The 15,874-nt window shown below is 39.0% G+C and overlaps 1 protein-coding gene across 5 annotated transcripts in view; it reads right to left on the minus strand.

The window, feature by feature from the left end:
- Positions 1 to 15,874, minus strand: part of LOC133244211 (craniofacial development protein 2-like) — a 76,619-nt gene that overhangs the window by 39,650 nt on the left and 21,095 nt on the right. The window lies entirely within an intron of this gene.

Below are 15,874 nucleotides of genomic sequence, written 5' to 3' on the forward strand. Positions count from 1 at the left end.
TAAGAACAAGGAAGACACCAGAGATAAAGAGATGTATTTCATAATGACAAAGGAGTCAACTGTCCAGGAGGATATAAGAATCTTAATGTGTATATATATCTAAGTGCTTCAAAATATATCAACCCAAAATTAATAGAAATGGAGGGAAAAATATACAAATTTAGTTACAGTTAGATATTCAGTTATATCTAATGACTCAAAATACATCAAGCTAAAATTAATAGAAATGAAGGGGGAAATATGCAAATTCAGTTATAGTTAGGTATTCTAGCAAATGAAACAAACAAATAAAACGTTAAGTGTGTAGAAAGACCTAAACAACATTATCAATTAACTCGACCTAACTGACATATGGAGAAGGCAATGGCACTCCACTCCAGTACTCTTGCCTGGAAAATCCCATGGATGGAGGAGCCTGGTAGGCTGCAGTCCATGGGGTCATAGAGTCGGACACAACTGAGCGACTTCAGTTTCACTTATCACTTTCATGCATTGGAGAAGGAAATGGCAACCCACTACAGTGTTCTTGCCTGGAGAATCCCAGGGACGGGGAAGCCTGGTGGGCTGCCGTCTATGGGGTCTCAGAGTCGGACACGACTGAAGTGACTTAGCAGCAGCAGCAGCAGCAACTGACATATATAGAACACTCTACCTACAACAGAGGATTATCTAATCTTTTCAAGTGCCTATGGAACATTCATCATGAAAGAACATATTCTGGTCCAGAAAACAAGTCTCAGTGAATTTTAAAAGAATGAAATAAAATAGAGTATTTTCCTCTAACTGCAAGCTGATCCATTGATTAAAAGAAAAATTAATAATAGAGGATATCTGGAGGAAAATCTCTAGATATTTGGAAATTAAAACACCTCTAAAAATTATGGCCATAGAATAAATCATGAAAAAAACTTTATATATTTTGCACTGAATGAAAATTGAATCATTGCTAAAGTACTAAATTTATAGCATTAAATGTTATATTAAAAAAAGAGGAAAACACTAAAATTAATGATACAACTGAAGAAATCAAGGAGAGAAGAAAAAATGAAACTCAAAGTAAACAGAAGAAAGGAAATAAAATAATGGCTTAAATGAAAGAAAATGAACAAACAAAATAAAATCAATAAAAACACATGCTTTGAAAAGATAAACCAATAAACCACACTGGGATAAAGTAGAAAAAAAGACATGCATCACCAATACCAGAAAGGAAAACAGAGATGCAGCTACAGACCTTACACACATTTCTGGATTTCTCTATTTCACTATTCTAGTCACTACAGTTCAAGGTTATAGTACTGTTTCAATTTCTTTCTTGCTCACAGCAGTCAATCACCAGGTCTAATATGCAATGCTTTTCTCATCTGTTCAGTTTTTCCCTGTCTAAAAATCACTTGAGTTTTAGATTTTATTACTCCGTCAAGAAGGGACCACTCCCCTTTAACTTGCCTTGCTGCTTCTAGACTATTACCCTGAAATCCCTCTGTGCATTAATTAGCTCATTTTATTTACCCAAAAAGTATTATATAGTACTCTCCATGCATCAGATTCAGAAAACTAAGATCATGGCATCTGGTCCCATCACTTCATGGCAAATAGATGGGGAAACAGTGGAAACAGTGGCTGATTTTATTTTGGGGCACTCCAAAATCACTGCAGATGGTGACTGCAGCCATGAAATTAAAAGACGCTTACTCCTTGGAAGGAAAGTTATGACCAAACTAGACAACATATTAAACAGCAGAGACATTACTTTGTCAACAAAGGTCCGTCTAGTCAAGGTTATGGTTTTTCCAGTAGTCATGTATAGATGTGAGAGTTGGACTATAAAGAAAGCTGAGTGCAGAAGAACTGATGCTTTTGAACTGTGGTGTTGGAGAAGATTCTTGAGAGTCCCTTGGACTGCAAGGAGATCCAACCAGTCCATCCTAAAGGAGATCAGTCCTGGGTGTTCATTGGAAGGACTGATGTTTAAGCTGAAACTCCAGTACTTTGGCCACCTGATGCGAAGAGCTGACTCTTTTGAAAAGCCCCTGATGCTGGGAAAGATTGAGGGCAGGAGAAGAAGGGGATGACAGAGGTTGAGATGGTTGGATGGCATCACTGACTTAGTGGACATGAGTTTTAGTAGGCTCCAGGGGTTGGTGATGGACAGGGAGGCCTGGCTTGCTGCAGTTCATGGGGTCGCAAAGAGTCGGACATGACTGAGCGACTGAAGTAAACTGAACTACATGCATCAAATAATGAACTCTTCATTGAGAACACATGGTTCTCGTGTCAGTCTAGTGAAGGAGACTGACAATTACATAAGTGAGTACAATGCAGATAATAGGTACACTGTATGTGTGTGTGTGTGTGTGTGTGTGTGTGTGTGTGCTCAGTTGTGTCTGACTCTTTGTGACATAGACTGTAGCCCACCAGGCTCCTCTGTCCATGAGATTCTCGAGGTAAGAATACTGGAATGGGTTGCCATTTCCTCCACCAGGGGATCTTCCCAACCCAGGGATCTAAACCACGTCTCCTGCATCACAGGCAGATGCTTTACTGCTGAGCAATCAGGGAAGCCCAAGGATACTGTAGATATGTGTAAAGTTTAATAAGATAAACACAGAAGATGTAATGAACCCTTTCTAGAAGAGGAGAACATGTAAGGCTTCAGAGAGGTTGCTATGTTTAAGCTGCGTCTTAAATAACAAGTAATTCTCAGGCAAAGAGAATGATTTAGATATACAAGTACATTAAAAGCCTGGTATGATGCTCAAAGAAAGGTGAATGGTGGATATGGTGTGACTGGAATGTATTACTTTTTAGGGCACTGTGGCAGAAGATGAAGATAGATAGGTGGAAAGAGCCAGGGCACAAGAATTTGTATGATGAAAAGTTCAAACTTTGTTCTATAAGTAATAGGAAACCATAAAAAAAAGAGTGACATGATCAAATATGTATTTTTAAAAAGAACAGCTGAAGAATATGGAAAGAAATTAGAGCCAGAAAAAGACTAGAAAATGAGACAAGTCGGGCACTTTCTACAATGGTCCAAGCAATATGATATAGGCAGAAGGAATTAAGAAGTATCAGACTCAAAAGATATTTTTTAAATAGCAGGGCCTGATAACAAAGTGCTGTGAATTTCAGGGCTAAAAGAAGTCAAAGATCACGCCCAGGTTGCTGGTTTGGCCAAGTGGAAATACAGTGGAGCCATTAACATAGAACTGAACATAAAAGGAGAGAAAAATCAGGGGGAAAGAGCCTAGTTTTGAATATGCAGAGACAGGTAGTTTGTACAGTCATATGGAGTTATCTAATAGCAGCCAAATAGAGATTTTTAAGTACTATCATCCTTCTCAAAATATGCTTTAACTATGACTCCATGCCTTTGAACCTTCCCGTGGCCTCCCACTACGTGCCGGACAGACTGCACATGTTTATTTTGGTACTGAAACGCCTCCACAATCTGGATCTAGTGCACAAAGTCTTTACTTCCACTACTTCTGTATTGCCTGTTGTGTGTGTGTGTGTGTGTGTGTGTGTGTGTGTGTAAATGTTAGTTGCTCAGTCATGTCCGTCTCTTTGCAACTCCAAGGACTGTAGCCTACCAGGCTCCTCTATCCATGCAATTCTCTGGGCAAGAATACTGGAGTGGGTAGCCATTCCCTTCTCCAGCAGATCTTCCCACCCAGGCATCGAACCCAGGTCTCATGCATTGCAGGTGGATTCTTTGCTGTCTGAGCCACCAGGGAAGCCCATTGTCTGTCACAGTCATTCTCAAAATATGGTACTTGGACCAGCAGCAGCAGCAGCCTCCAGAAACTCTTTAGAAATGAAACTTCACAGGCATCACCTGAGACCTATAAACTCAGGAGTTGGAAAAAGAACTACTGATATATAGAAACTGTACAATCCAACAGAAATGGACTAATTGCCATTTACTCAAGATGCTCCTCTCTTGTCTCTGACTTATGCCATAGTCATTAAAAGACTTGCATCAGGAGAGCAAGTGTCCACAGACAACAGCTTATTATTGTCTGATGATCTATATCACTAACTTTGCTAAAAGACACCAGTTTCCTCATTTATATAATCATTTAGTAATCTGAAAAGGATTGCATTTAAGTATAATTAGGTCAAGAATAGTTTTCTGAAAAACTAAGTTAGTAGAATCTACATGATACCGTATACAAACAAGCCGCAGGCATAAAACAGATCTTCATTTAGATGAACGTGTACCCAGGCAAAGAGATGACAGCACAAAAGATTCCTCTAGTGTCTGTGAAAGCAGCTGACTGCATAAGCAGCTCATTTTGGTTAGAAAATGTAAGAGTGACTTCCCTGTAGCTCATACTCAGAGCAAATGCCTGAAATGGTGCCAGCCTAAGCATAGATCAAAGAGCTTCTTTTTTTTCTCTCTCTTCTTAGTCTCATTGGAATTTGAAAATGACAACGTTTCTTCTCACTGGGTTGTTTTAAAAAGAATAAGATGGTTTATGAGTCTCAAAACGGCCCTTTCCAGAAACTAGGAGCAGAGCAAGTGCACTGACTCACAGCAGACCATCTGGGTTCAAAGCCCAGTACCGTCACCTGCTAGGTGGGTATTCTTAGATTATCTAACATCTGAATGTCTATTTCCTCATCTTTAAAATGGTGATTTTCTCAACATAGGAGTATCTCAATATGTAACGCAGATACTAACAAACATAAAGGGAGAAATTGACAGTAACACAATAATGGTGGGAGACTTTAATATCTCACTTTCACCAGTGGGCAGATCATCTAGACAGAAAATTAATAAAGAAACACAGGCCTTAAATGATATTTTAAACAAGTTGGACTTAATTGGTATTTATAGAGCGTTCCACTCAAAAGCAGCAGAATACACATTCTTCTTAAGTGTACACAAAACATTCTCCAGGATTAACCACATGCTGGGCCACAAGGTGAGCCTTGGTAAATTTAAGAAAATTGAAATTATATCAAGTATCTTCTCTAATCACAGTGCTATGCAATTAGGAATAAACTACAAGAAAAAAATTCCAAAAACACAAACATATGGCAGCTAAACAATATGCTACTCAACAACCATTGGATCACTGAAGAAATCAAAGAGGAAATAAAATGGTGATTTTTTAAGAATTCAATAACTGTGCTTTCAGTGCAACAGGGTGACAGAGGAGACTCTTGGACTCACCTCCTCCAATGGACACACCAAATCTACACCCACTGACACAGCAGTTCTCTCTTAGAAATATCCTGAATTCAGAAATCTACCGAATGACTCCTACATACTGGGCAAATGAGAAAATACTCACATAAAAATGGGTAAGAGAGACTGAGAAACACCCTTGCACAAACTAAATCCATGACACAGTGACATACAACTGGAAGGATCTCATAAATCCTAACTCATCCCTGAAAAATGAAGGGTTTGGGCCCAACATCTAGCGCTCTAAATTTTAAGATTTTCACTTGAGGAAAGTGTCCCCCAAAAAACATTGCTCTGAAAGCTAATTAAGCTGATGTCCATGAGACCCAAATGGCCATAGTAAAGAAATAGTTCTTATCTTATTTTATTTTCAGTTCAGTTCAGTTCAGTTGCTCAGTCGTGTCCAACTCTTTGTGACCCCATGAACCTCAGCACGCCAGGCCTCCTTGTCCATCACCAACTTCCGGAGTCCACCCAAACCCATGTCCATCGAGTCAGTGATGCCATCCAACCATCTCATCCCCTTCTTCTCCTGCCCTCACTCTTTCCCAGCCTCAGGGGCTTTTCAAATGAGTCAGCTCTTCGCATCAGGTGGCCAAAGTACTGGAGTTTCAGCTTCAACATCAGTCCTTCCAATGAACACCTAGGCCTGATCTCCTTTAGGATGGACTATATATATTGTGAAATGATTACCACAATAAGTTTAGTGAACATCAATCATTATACTATAATTTTTTCTGTGATAACTTTAAATATTTACTCTTAGAGTTTTGGTTTTTTTTTGAATGGGGAAGCACCAAACCAGGGTGTGCTTGTGCTATGCTTAGTCACTCAGTCATGTCTGACTCTTTGTGACCACATGGATTGTTGCCTGTAAGGCTCTCTTAACAAGTTTCAAATATACAATATTGTTAAATACACTCATCATGCTGTACACACCATCCCTAGAGCTTATTTATCTTTTACTGGATGTTTGTACATTTTGACCACCTTTAAACATTGCACCCACTTCCCACTCCCCACCTTTGGCAATCACTAATACTACCAATCAGAGAAGGCAATGGCACCCCACTCCAGTACTCTTGCCTGGAAAATCCCATGGACGGAGGAGCCTGGTAGGCTGCAGTCCATGGGGTTGCTAAGAGTTGGACACGACTGAGCAACTTCACTTTCACTTTTCACTTGCATTGGAAAAGGAAATGGCAACCCACTCCAGTGTTCTTGCCTGGAGAATCCCAGGGACGGGGGAGCCTAGTGGGCTTCTATGGGGTCGCACAGAGTCGGACACGACTGAAGCGACTTAGCAGCAGCAGCAGCAATACTACCAATCTGTTCTCTGGTAGTTCTTTTTTTCTTCTGAAAATAGATTCCACATATAAATGAGATCATACATTATTTGTCTTTCTTCATCTGATTTATTTCACTTAGCACAATGCCCTCAAGATCTATGTATGTGGTTACAAATGGCAGGATTTCTTTTTTTATAGATGAATAATATTCCAGGATGTATATATGCCACATTTTCTTTATCAGTTCATCTCTCAGTGGACACTTAGGTCATTTCCAGGTCTGGGCTATTGTAAATAATGCTGCAATGAACATTGTTGTTGTTTAGTTGCTCAATTGTGTCTGACTCCTTATGACCCCGTGGACTATAGCCCACCATGGGATTTCCCATGCAAGAATAATGGAGTAGGTTGCCATTTTCTTCTCCAGGGGATCTTCCTGACCTAGGGATCGAACCCAGGTGTCCTGCTTTGGCAAGCAGATTCTTTACCACTAATCCACCACAGGGATGCATATATTGTTCTAAGTTAGTAATTTCTTTTTCTTCAGATAAAAATAGAAGTAGAATTGCTGGATGATATGCTAGTTCTATTAAAAAATATTTTTGAGAAACTCCCATACTGCTTTCCATAGTGACTTGCACCAATTTACATTCCTACCAACCACACAAAAAGGTATCCATTTCTCCATGTCCTTGACACTTCTTATTTCTTGTCTTTTGGATGGCAGCCATTCTAACAGGTGTGAAGTGATACCTGGCTATAACTTTAACTTGTATTTGCCTGATGATTAGTGATGCTGATCATCTTTTCATGCGTCTGTTAGTTATCTGTTCAGTTCAGTTCAGTCGCTCAGTTGTGTCCGACTCTTTGCGACCCCCTGAATCACAGCACGCCAGGCCTCCCTATCCATCACCAACTCCCGGAGTTCACTCAGACTCATGTCCATCGAGTCAGCGATGCCATCCAGCCAACTCATCCTCTGTCGTCCACTTCTCCTCTTGCCCCCAATCCCTCCCAGCATCAGAGTCTTTTCCAATGAGTCAACACTTCGCATGAGGTGGCCAAAGTACTGGAGTTTCAGCCTCAGCATTGTTCCTTCCAAAGAAATCCCAGGGCTGATCTCCTTCAGAATGAACTGGTTGGATCTCCTTGCAGTCCAAGGGACTCTCAAGAGTCTTCTCCAACACCACAGTTCAAAAGCGTCAATTCTTCGGCGCTCAGCCTTCTTCACAGTCCACCTCTCACATCCATACATGACCACTGGAAAAACCATAGCCTTGACTAGACGGACCTTTGTTGGCAGTCATGTCTCTGCTTTTCAATATGCTATCTAGTATGTCTTTGCAAAAATGTCTATGCAGGTCTTCTGGCCAATTTTTAATCAGTTTTGGTTTTTTTTGTTTTGTTTTGTTTATGTTGAGTTGTATGGGTTCTTTGTATATTTTGGATATTAACCTCTTATGGATATACCACTTACAAATATTTTCTCCCATTCAATAGGTTGCCTTTTCATTTTTTTGATAGATTCCTTTGCTGTGAATAAGCTTTTTAGTGATTTCATCCCATTTGTTTATTTTTGCTTTTATTGCTTTTGTTTTTAATGTCAAATCCAACAAATTATTGCCAAGACCACTGTCATGGAGTTGGACTCTCTATTCTTTTCCTTTCGAGTATATGTCCTCTTTTGCGCCAACACCACAATGTTCTGATTACTATAGCTCTGTAATATAGTATAAAATCAGGAAGCAGGATGCCTCCAACTTTATTCTATCAAGATTGCTTCAGCTATTCAGTCTCTTTTGCAGTTCTGTATACATTTTTTCTCTTTCTCTGAAAAATTCCTCTTCCAAAAGAAAAAAAACACACGACTGGGCTGCTATTTTATTACTCTAAATGTCAACGTTTATGAGCCTTAATATTATAAAATATAAACCATATATTATTGCTAATAAGTTTCTCAAGAAACTTATTCCATTCTGTTAAACTTTTATTTAAATCTACTGTTATCTAATAAAGCCCAATAAGAGTGTAAAACAGTATAAAAATATCCTCTCTGATTGGAAATAGTTTTATTAAATTTTCATCATTTAAAAAAGTTGAGAAATCTGTAAAATAAAAACTAGAAGTTTTTATAAATAAATATATAATTTTAATACATTTAATCTCCATAAATGTTTATTTTTTATCAATTTGCATAAAAGAATAAAACTAAATCAGAATCCACAAAGATATTTCATTGTAAGGAAACTTTACTTATTTAAGCTCTGGTCTATCTCAGGGAAATTCCCACAAAAGTGATATTACATTGAATCTAACCACAAAAAGGAAGAACCTGAAATGGTACTTTAACACCATCAAAGTTTTGAACTACACATGACATCATAAACATGTGCATCATGCTATTGGCTAGGATCCAACCATGTATGTACTTTTACTAAGAGAATCACTTTGAAATATACTTACTCTTAATATAGTAGGAAATTATAGGTTCTAACCCTGATGTGCTTGAAAACATATCTCTGTAAGAGAACTATAAAACAAGTTAAGTCAAACATGTTTATGTTGGTTACATTCAATTTTAATTACAGGTGATTCTTTGAGGATTTGCTTTGAAAAAATAAAAGGAATCTTTTTGAGAAATATATTACTGATATCTACAATGTGAAAATAGACAAAACAGTGTAAAAACAGTACCTACTATTTGATTGTGTGATTAATAACAATCATTTGTTTCACAAGCTGTTACTGAAACTGCAAATAGTCTGTCCTCTTATCTCAGAGAAACAGTTGTCCTGCCTCCTTTCCAGCTAACCTCCCACCACTGTACTTGATAACCTTCCCTTCTGTCACCCCCACTTACGCCTAAAAACTATTCTTAAGTTTTATAGCTACATCTATTTCTGTGTCTATATCTCTATTTCTGATTCTATCTCTATATAATTTATTATCATGTCTCTTCCTCAATGTAGATCTTGCCTCAAACTACAATCCTGTTTTTCTTTTAGCAAGAAATTTTCAGGGGGGAAAAAGTCATTTCCACTTTAAGCCCTCACCAACCTAGTTCTGAGTGCCTTGCAGTATAGCCTGCTACTTTGCCATTTCTCTGAAGTAAACAAAGCTCTTTGAAGTAATCAGAGCTCTTTGTACTGGGATGGTGTGCCCCTCCCCATATTTTGTGCCCACCTAGAACCTGTGAATGTGACCTTATTTGGAAATAGGGTGGGTCTTTGCAGATATAATTAAGCTAAGATTAGAACATACTAGATTAGAGTAGGTCTTAAATCCAAAGACTGAAGTTCTAATAAGAAGAGGGGAATTTCAACATAGAGACTCAGACACTCAGAGGGTAAGTGGCTATGTGACAAAGGAGTCAGAAATTATAACAATGCAGTGGTAAGCCAGCAACATGCAGGACTGTCAGTAATCACCAGAAACTAGAAGAAGCAATGAAGAGCTTGTCCCTAGAGGTTTTGGGGGCAGCAGGGCCCTGCTGATACCTTGATTTCAGCCTTCCGTCTCCCAAAACTATGACAGAATAAATTTCACTTGTGTTAAGCCACCCAGTTTGTAGGAAGCTTAATCACAAAATCTTTATTCCTCATTTTCCTCAACTAAAGGAAGGATTAATTGTACCTTTCATAGTAAAATTCCTTCATTGGATCTGAACACTCCACTAACATCTTCATGAGCTCTTTTCCCTCTTTTTTCACCTTACCATGGGCTTGCTTTACTATGAGTTTACTTCAAAATTCTTCGCCCTTCTTTTCATTCTTTCTCCCATAGAACCACTCCTACTTTGTGATTTCAACTCCTGCTTCTACGTGCTGCTGCTGCTGCTGCGGCTACGTCACTTCAGTCGTGTCTGACTCTGTGCGACCGCATAAACGGCAGCCCACTAGGCTCCTCTGTCCCTGGGATTCTCCAGGCAAGAACACTGGAGTGGGTTGCTTCTATGTGGGTAACTTCCAAACCTAAATTTTCAACCCTTGCCTAACTTTTGAGCTTTAAATTTTACATTTTCAACAAAAATAGCTTTAAAATTCTGTATTTTGTTTTATCTTATATTTTTATAGGCATTTTTTTTTCTTTTTTTTTTTTAAGTAAAAGCCAGGGCTTCGCTGGTGGCTCAGTGGTAAAAGAAAAAAAATCTGCCTGCAATGCAGAAGCCACAGGAGACTCGGTTTTGATCCCTGGGTCAGGAAGATCCCCTGGAATACGGCACGGCAACCCACTCCAGTATTCTTGCCTGGAGAATCCCACTGGACAAAGGAGCCTGGCGGGCTACAGTCCATACGGTTGTAAAAAGTTGGATATGACTAAATCGACTTAGCACATGCACACACGCATAGTAAGAGCCACATGGCCATTTACATGTGCCAAGCACTTTACATACAATCAGTTCAGTTCAGTTCAGTTGTTTAGTCATGCACAACTCTTTGCAATCCCATGGACTGCAGCACACCAGGCCTACCTGTCCATCACCAACTGCTGGAGTTTACTCAAACTCATGTCTATTGAGTCCATGATGTCATCCAACTATCTCATCCTCTCTCGTCCCCTTCTCCTCCGACCCTCAATCTTTCTCAGCATCAGGTTCAACTTGCTAATATTCACAACAACCTTATGAGACCATTACTATTATTGCATCCCAATTTAATGATCAGAAAGCTGTGAAAGACCCTGAGTGGTTAAATAACTTGTCTGAAGTCCCTCAGCTAGTATGTGGTGGAGCTGGGACATAAAAACTCACACACTTTTACTCAGCACCACGAATCTTATGCATTTAGGCAACCTAGACCTCTTTGAGAATTTGATGAAAACTATGGTCATTTGCCACAGAAAAAATATGCAAAAAGTTTCTTATAAAATTTTAGTGAATTTATGTATCCCTTAGAAGTCCACTTGTGGATCCCAAGTTAAGAATACCTGTATTGGAAAGAACGTAATCCCTACAACACTAGTAAAAAAAAAAAAAAAAAAAACTGGATTCAATACTCTAATTTGATTCTCTCAGATCAGATCAGATCAGTCACTCAGTCGTGTCCGACTCTTTGCGACCCCGTGAATCACAGCACGCCAGGCCTCCCTGTCCATCACCAACTCCTGGAGTTCACTGAGACTCACATCCATTGAATCAGTGATGCCATCCAGCCATCTCATCCTCTGTCGTCCCCTTCTCTTCCTGCCCCCAATTCCTCCTAGAGGCTTTTCCAATGAGTCAACTCTTGGCATGAGGTGGCCAAAGTACTGGAGTTTCAGCTTTAGCATCATTTCTTCCAAAGAAATCCCAGGGCTGATCTCCTTCAGAATGGACTGGTTGGATCTCCTTGCAGTCCGAGGGACTCTCAAGAGTCTTCTCCAACACCACAGTTCAAAAGCATCAATTCTTCAGTGCTCAGCCTTCTTCACAGTCCAACTCTCACATCCATACATGACCACAGGAAAAACCATAGCCTTGACTAGACGAACCTTTGTTGGCAAAGTAATGTCTCTCCTTTTGAATATGCTATTAGGAAAGTACAATTTCTGTATAGGCAGCAAATAAGTAGATCTTTTTTTTGTAAATAAAATGGTGCACATCATGCTCATTCACTCAACACGAATGTAATAAATGACACCTAGTCTAGAAGGGAGGACAAAGCATTTAAACAAGTAATTACAAGATCATGCAATAATTATGACAGGAACAATGACCTTTGTGGATCTGTGGATAATGATATAGAAGGGAAAAACGCTGGTGAACAAGACCGAGTGAAAAAACAATCATGCTAACTAGGAAAAAATACACATGTAAGAGGTGATTAGAGGTTCTAACCTAAGACAATAGAAGAAATAATAAAGAAGTGGATTTAAGGGTTGACAAGGAGGAAAAAAATTATCCAACTTTAGGGGCTGATGAGAAAAAGAGCAATCAAGAACAATTCTGTGATTCCTAAATAAGATGATTAGATGTAGAGGTGGTGTTAAATTGAGATATGGAAAAAGGAGAGAAGGGAGTTGCAATGGAGAGAAAAAAAATTCTATTTGAACATCTTTGGTTTAGATGGGACTGAGGCAACAATGCAGAGATGCTTACTATATGGAAGTATAAATAGGAGTTCAGATAAGAGCCTGAGATAAATATTCTGGAGTCAAAGACATATCACGGACATAGTTGAAGAAGTGAAATGGATGAATCATATGGAACATGACAAACAAAATGACAAAGTGATCTGTAATCAGAGTCCTCCAGAAACACAGAACTAACAGGAGCTGTGTGTGTGTGTCTGTATTTAAAACAGATTTATATCAAGGCCTGGCTCAGGTGATTGTTGGGGTTGGCATCCTGAAGTCTGAAAGACAGGCAAGTCAGAAATATTTAGGGTGGGCAGATCAGCAGGCTGGAAACTCAGAAACTCAGGGAGACTACAAACTCAGATGCTACAAGCGTAAGGCAGAATTTCTTTTTTTTTTTTTTCTGCTGGAAACCTCAGTTTTTGCTCTTAAGGCTTTCTAACTAACTAGATGAAGCCCAACCACTTTATCTCCTTAAAGTCAACTGATTACAGATGTTAACTACATCTATAAAACACATTGATAGCAGCATCTAGATTAGTGTTTGATTAAATTAACGGTATACTATAGCCTAGCCAAGTTTACATACAACTAACCAGCACAGAAGGGAAGACAGTACCCAACTATCAATAGGAAAATATAGGACTGTAAATACCAACAAGCAATCAGAAAAGTAGAAGGGATAACAGACGCCAAAAAGGAAGCAATCATCAAGAAGATGAACAAATTTATCAAGTACTAGGAGGGGTCATATGCTGAAACCTATTCCCAGAACTTGACATTTAGTAGTTCATTGTGACCCCAGTAAGATGTGTTTCGGTGGAATTTAGGGAAGGGTGTAAGACTACAGTGGATTACAAAGTGAAAGGGATCTGAGGAAGTAAAAGGCTGATTGCAGTATATTAGTAGAAAAAATAATTGAAATGTTCCGAAAAAATGTTTTTCCCTTCCTTCAACTGGGGCCTCCCCACTACCAAATTACTTGGGTCTTCCCCAAGGCGAAAGCCACTCCAAGGGACCACCTGGCAACAGGTGCAGACACGGCTGTTTAGACACCAGGCATTATGGAAATTAACTTTAATGTCACAGATGACAAATTAGATATTTCATTGGAAATCCTGGTAATACTTTTAGGAGTTATAAAGAAATCAAATTCCTAGAAAAAAATTTAATTTTTTTTCAAAAAGAAAAATGCAATTGTATCCATTACTACATATTACTTAAAAAATAATTGATAACCAACCTCAGAACTTTTCTGGTATCAGAAAAGACTCAGTCTGTTACATGTGCAGTTTTGTTCAGGGGCCATACAAAGTTTGGTTGACTAAAGCACACTTAATAAAGAGGGTATTTATAAGAACTGGGCACACAGAATTTTTCATTATGATAGCTAAACAGAACTTAATTAGTTGTTTATCAAGATAAGTTCTAGTTTGTTCTATGGAGCAAGAAGTATTACTTAGAATGAAAATGTCAGCTAAAATGGAATTTCACAATTGTTAGAAATGTGTCTGGTGTATTTACTAGATAAAATAATAATTTTATGTGTGTTTCTTAACTAAAAGTATAAATACAAATTATTTGGGCCTTCCCAAGACTAAAACTACTCTCAGAAGTGCTTCTCCCAGCATTCAGGAGAAAGACCCTTGGACTTGTAAGTTAAAGCCAAAATTTGGCAAAATACTTATTTTTTAACATTGATATTGCAACAGAGGACCTACACTTAATTTATAAGCTAATTATAACATATATGGTTTTATTGTGGATGATTTTATTTAATTCAATAAATATTTCTACCAGCCTCAAATATACAAACACTGTCATAAATAAGCTGTCCCTTATTCTTATTTCCCATTTAAAAGTAAAAGATACAAGATTAAATGAAATAAAACTACTTTAAAAAAGGAAGAGAAAGATTTTTTTTAAAGCAATAAGAAGAACAAACACTATCTAGGGGCACAGCTCAGTTCAGTAAAGTCACTCAGTTGTGTCCGACTCTTTGCGACCCCATGAATCGCAGCACGCCAGGCCTCCCTGTCCATCACCAACTCCCGGAGTTCACCCAGACTCATGTCCATCGAGTCAGTGATGCCATCCAGCCATCTCATCCTCTGTCGTCCCCTTCTCCTCCTGCCCCCAATCCCTCCCCAATCAGAGGCTTTTCCAATGAGTCAACTCTTCTCATGAGGTGGCCAAAGTACTGGAGTTTCAGCTTTAGCATCATTTCTTCCAAAGAAATCCCAGGGTTGAGCTCCTTCAGAATGGACTGGTTGGATCTCTTGTAGTCCAAGGGACTCTCAAGAGTCTTCTCCAACACCACAGTTCAAAAGCATCAATTCTTCAGCACTCAGCTTTCTTCACAGTCCAACTCTCACATCCATACATGACCACTGGAAAAACCATGGCCTTGACTAGCTGCACCTTTGTTGGCAAAGTAATGTCTCTGCTTTTGAATATGCTATCTAGGTTGGTCATAACTTTCCTTCCAAGGAGTAAGCGTCTTTTAATTTCATGGCTGCAGTCACCACCTGCAGTGATTTTGGAGCCCAAAAAAATAAAGTCTGACACTGTTTCCCCATCTATTTCCCATGAAGTGATGGGACCAGATGCCATGATCTTCGTTTTCTGAATGTTGAGGGCAAATGCCCCTGTAATAAAGAACAACATGTCACCTTATCAAGTGGAAAGTTGGAGGAATAATGCAGGAAGAGTTTGTAAATCACAGACAAAAGTTTCTGAAGTTTTCACCAGCAGAAAAACTAAGACTTGGCCTTTGAAGGACTTATATGGGAATTGTTACTCCCAGTCCCCAGTGCTCATTCCCGCTTGCCGGGTGCCCTGGTAGGCAGCATCAACTGTCCTTCCTTTCTTCATCCATTGTCATCAGCACCAGCTGCAGACCCCTGGGCTCTGAAAGGTCACTCTTCTTTTTTTTTTTTTCTTTTTGGCTGCGGCACGTGGCTTCTAGGACCTTAGTTCCCCAATCAGGGATCAAACCCCAGGGCCCATAGCAATGAAACCCCCGAGTCCTAACCACTGAACCCCCAGGGAATTCCCTGAAAGTTCACTCTTAACCTCAGACTTTAATTATTATCAGTTCCTCTATGTTAAACAGATGGGTTTACATAAAAGCTTTGAGTATAGGGTTTTTTGTTTTTTTTTTTTACCAAGCAGAATTGATCATTGTTGAGCCTTTTCTCCCCATAGTGACTCAAAAGTTACGGAATATGTATCATGCAGAATACTGTGCTAAATACAGTAAAAAGAGGTGACATGATCAGCAAAGTGGAAAAAATAGAATATAAGCCCTTTCCTTAAGAAGATTATTGTT

The sequence above is a fragment of the Bos javanicus genome, chromosome 3, assembly GCF_032452875.1.
Source record: "Bos javanicus breed banteng chromosome 3, ARS-OSU_banteng_1.0, whole genome shotgun sequence".
In the NCBI taxonomy this organism is placed as follows: Eukaryota; Metazoa; Chordata; class Mammalia; order Artiodactyla; family Bovidae; genus Bos; species Bos javanicus.